Below are 5,472 nucleotides of genomic sequence, written 5' to 3' on the forward strand. Positions count from 1 at the left end.
GGGGGGGGGGGGGAGATCCCTCTTTCCAACCCTTTTAACAACTAATAGAAGTGTTTTTCTATTTAAGTAAATCTATTTTTCTTTCCACCACCAATGAGGGAGATTGTCTTTTTCTTAAAGCATAAGAGAATCTTTTCCAATTTGTTTTTTCATCTTCCCTCCATTTCCCATTAACTCTTGTTATACCCAACAATCTCCCACATTAGTGGGGAATGGTCATAACATAAAGGAATGCACAGACGCGTGTGTACGTTATAAGCAAGGATCAATTGCATCTAGATAAGTAGGTTTTCCCTTAGACTTTCCGTAATGAACATATGTTTGATATACTCGGTCAATTGGTAGATGCGATATCTTTGAACCGTCGAGCTTTGGTATATACCTAGACAATCATATGTCACACAATTAACCTTTTATTGTTTATGGTTCTTACGACTGTGTTCGTTTTAGCCATGAACATTACCTAGTTTCATGAGTAAATAGAGAATAGGCTTTTGACATAAAATTCTCTTTGAAGCGGCTTACATTTCTCACTCACAGAGGTGATTTCTAACCGTGTTATCTCGTAGACTATTTGGTCAAATCTGCCAAACTTAGCAAATCATTAAAAACTTTAAGTTTTATTAACTCATTAACAAGCCTTAAAGTCTTAACCTTGTTCCTGAACATTGTCTTTATCATGGGAATGGAATGAATTGATTGTCAATGTCAAACCGCCAGTCACAACTTTGTTTTTCTCCTTGAATCTAGCTCTTGGAATCTCCGGTCTGCTAGATAGAGTTACCGTCATGCTGACTTGTCCTAAGTCGTAAACTCATTTCCTTAGATAATCTTTAAACTGTCTCTCTCACTAGGCCTTTCGTTAGTAGATCTGACAAATTATCGCTTGACTTCACGATGTCAATTCTGATAATTTTACTAGAGAGCAGTTATCTTACAATGTTATGTCTTCGTCGTATATGATAAGACTTTTCGTTGTACATGACGTTTCTTACCCTACCTATTTCTTCTTGACTATCACAAATGTATGCAAATAGATTCCACATGTTTGGGCTAGAATAAAATATCTAAAGCAATAAATTCAGATTTCATTGTGGAGCGATCGATACATGTTTGTTTGGATGATTTCGAAGAGAATGCTCCCCCACTAAGTGTAAACGTATAACCACTTGTGGAATTTGCTTCATTTGACCCAGCAATCTAATTTGCGTCACTATATCCTTTAATCACCCCAACACACATTTTATTGTCATCCAGTGAGTTTGATTTGAATTATTAGTGAATCGACTCAGTTTGCTAATAGCACATGCTATATCTAGTCCCGTACAATTCATTGATATACATCAAACTTTCCAACACTCTTTCATATTCTAATTGAGAGTCACTTTCACCTTCTTTCTTTTGAAATGTAGAGCTTATATCAATTGAAGTTTTGACAACATTGAAATTCAAGCACTTTAACTTATTCAATACTCTTTCAATATAATGAGCGTGAGATAATGTCAGTCTCTAAGGAGTTTTGAGAATCCTGATCCCTAAGATCAAATTAGCAACTCCTAAGTCTTTCATATCGAAGTTATTGGACAATATGCGCTTAGTAGCATTTATATCGTCAATATTTTTACTCATTATTAAAATGTCATCAACATATAAACAAAAAAATGACTTCATGATTTGGAACGTTTTTATGTAAACACACTTATCACATTGTTAGTCTTGAATTCATTTGCCAACATTGTTTGGTCAAATTTAGCATATCATTGTCATGCTTGAGCCTATAAAACGATTTCACAAGTTTGCACACTTTCTCTTCTTTACCAGGAACCACAAACCCTTCAGGTTGTTCCATGTAAATTTCATCCTCCAACTCTCTATTTAAGAAGGTTGTTTTTACATTCATTTTGGTGGATTTTAAGATCATGCACTGCTGCTAGTGCTATTAACATCCTAATTGATGTTATCCCTGTTACTAGAGAGTATGTATCAAAGTATTTCAGACCTTCCTTTTGTCTGTATCTTTTGACTACAAGTCTAGCCTTATATTTGTCAATAGTTCCACCAGCTTTCATTTTTCTTTTAAAGATCCACTTTGATCCTAATGGTTTATTTCTTGGAGGAAGATCAATCAATTTCCAAGTATGGTTACTTAAAATTATTTTGATCTCACCATCGATTGCTTTTTTCAATAAATTGACTCAGATGAAGACATAATTGCTTTAAGTGTATGAGACTCATTTTCAAGCAAGAATACCACAAAATTTGGTCTGAAAAATCTTAGGCATAAGAATTTAAGAACTCCATAATGTTTAGCGTTGCAAAGAAAAAGTACTTGACTAGTTTAATTATTTGGATTTCAATTGTTGCCCAATATGTGTCTAAAGCAGTACCACTGGTTAAAGTAAACTTTGTAGAAGTACAAAGTTAAAAAAGCTTAATGAACCAGTAAAAAAAAGGAAGAACATAAATTAATTCACAGAAGACTAAAATTTGTAAAACATACCAAAATCTGGAAAAATAAAATGAAAAAAGATCAAGACCATCGAATGCACAATGTCCCCTTAAGTAAATTATTTCCCTCTAGTATCTGAGGTTTGATTTGGAATATGTCATCCCATGATAGAATGATCAAAATCACCAGTGCATTGATACCCAAAATGTTGGTGTCAGCAAGCCAATCAACGATAGTAAAGTGCACGAAGAAAATTTTAGTAGAAGAAGAAGAAGAAATCAGAAATTTTCACAAGTAAAAAGTGTGAAAAATTACAGGTATTTATAGGTAAGAGGAACTAGTTTCGAAAAGTTTCAACCTTTAAGAATTCACACGAACATTCATGAAACAACCTTTTGAACAGTCATGATTGATCCTGAAAGTTGCAACCTTTCAGAACAATCATTTCCAAAGGCGGAAAAGTCAAAATAAAACGGACATCGCGAATATGAGTCGGGTCAAAAATTTTGATTAATTAACTAAATAATTAAAAACTTTTGGTCATTTAATTTAATTAGTTAAATATACAATTAACTAAATTCAAAATAAAATGAGAAAATTTTTAAATAAAGCGCGCTGCACGAATTCGAGTCTGGACGAAATGTTTCGGTTAATTAACTAAATAATTGAAAAGTTTTTGTCCATTTAATTTAGTTAATTAAATATATAATTAACTAAATAAATAAAACAAAACTTTGTCAAAAAATAATCTCTCGATCATTTTCAAAAGTCAAAGTCAAAGCCTAAGTCAAATCCGAAATCGAAGTCGAGCGACAACAACGATGCAAGGAGGGTCTATCGTTTCAACTGTTGTAACAACTAATAGAATGTTGTAAATCATTTTTGTGGATTAATAGATGACCATAACTCCTTGGTTAATTCCCATCTTTATAAGTAGTAATGTTGTTGATAATGTGGTCAAATCGATGACCAGAACTCCTAGGTTAATTTCATCCTTTATTGGTAGTAATGTTGTTGATAATGTGGTCAAATGGATGAGCATAACTCCTAACTTTATTTCCTCCATAATGGGTAGTAATTCTCAAGGTTTAATGTAATGTTGACACCCTTTGTTATTCCTCAATGTAATCCTATAAATAGTGGTGTTGAGAATAATGTTGATCACTTGAAAGAAAGAAAGAAAGAAAGCTTATATTGTTCCTCTATTGTGTTATAATCTTCTTCTCTTCTTCTTTTGGTCTTAAGTTTTACAATATGTTATCAGCACGAAGTTTCAAGATTGGACAACATTTCTTGTTAGTTATCATGTCGAATTTATCAAAGCGTGAGTTCGTGGCACTTGACATTTTTGGAAATAGTTACTTGTCTTGGGTACTCGACGCTGAAATTACCTTGACGCTAGAGGTCTTGGTGCCACTATTACAAATGGTAATACGGTGTCGAGTCAGGACAAAGTGAAGGCAATGATTTTCCTTCGTCATCATCTGGATGAAGGATTGAAGGTTAAATTACGGTGAAAGACCCACTTGAATTGTGGACTGGTTCTAAGGAAAGGTATGACCACCTTAAGACAACAATATTGCCAAGGGCTCGTTATGAATGGATTCACTTACGGTTACAGAATTTTAAAACTATAAGTGAATATAATTTTGCTATATACAAAATTACTTCCCAATTGAAATTATGTGGGGAAGATATAAAAGATGAGGACATGTTAGAAAAAACTCTCACAACTTTTCATGCCTCAAATTTGGTATTACAACAGTAATACCGTGAAACAGGATTTAAAAAGTATTTTGAGTTGATCTCATGCCTTCTTGTGACTGAGCAGTATAATACTCTTTTATTGAAAAATCACGAGGCCCATCATATGGGAACTGCTCCGTTACCAGAAGCAAATGAGGTTGAAGCACACGACCAATCTGAAAGAAGACAAAATTAAAATCAAGGTGTGGATGTGGCAATGGAAGAGGACGATATAATAATCGTCGTGGTGGTGGTCGCCACAAAAGGGAGAACAATATGGGTTCTCAAAGCAATCCTTCAAGAGGCGTCATCGTTGTGGCATGAAAGTGCATTGGAAGAATGAGTGCCGAACAGCTGAGCATTTTGTTAGGCTTTATCAAGATTCTTTGAAAATAAAAAGAAATAAAAATGGTGCATCTTCTTCTAATGCTCGGGTGGAGCCACACTTGACTTGTAAAAATGATGCCGAGGCAGGCCTTCACAAAAATATGATGACAATATTGAACCAAATTTGTATTTAAAAGATGATGATTTTTTATGACCTTGATGATATTACTCATTTGGAAGTTGAAGACTTCTTTGGAGATCAAAACTAATGTTTGATCATTTGATTGGGGAAAACAATAATGTTGTTTAATTTATGTGCTTTTAATTGTTATGTTTTTCCTTATGTTGTTTTTATATTTTGAAAAATAAGTAATTTTATTTTCTTGTAAAATTGTTGATTTTTCATATTTCTTATGATGTACTTTTATTTTATGAAGATAAATAAAATTCTCCAATCTTCAATTGGTTCAAGATGAGAAATGGAGAAATGTGTCTTCTTGATAGTGCCACAACTCACACTATTTTAAGAGATAGAAAATATTTCTCTAATTTGATTATGAAAAAGGCTTATGTTAATACAATATCTGGTAGTGCAAAATTAATTGAGGGCTCTGGAAGAGCGGCCTTACTACTACCTGGGGGAACGATATTAAATATTGAAAATGCATTGTATTGTAGTAAGTCTCAAAGAAACTTGTTAAGTTTCAAGGTTATTCGCCAAAATGACTATCATGTTGAGGCTGCCAATGAAGGAAAGGTTGAATACCTTTATATTACTACAATAAAATTGGGGCAAAAATATGTGCATGAAAAATTACCCGCATTTTCTTCTGGATTGTACCATACAAATATTAGTATGGTTGAATCACATGACATAGTAAACAAAAGGTTTACTAATCCTAATGATTTTATCATTTGGCATGATCGGTTGGGTCATCCCGGTTATTAAT

Source organism: Solanum pennellii, chromosome 7, assembly GCF_001406875.1.
Source record: "Solanum pennellii chromosome 7, SPENNV200".
NCBI classification, from domain to species: Eukaryota; Viridiplantae; Streptophyta; class Magnoliopsida; order Solanales; family Solanaceae; genus Solanum; species Solanum pennellii.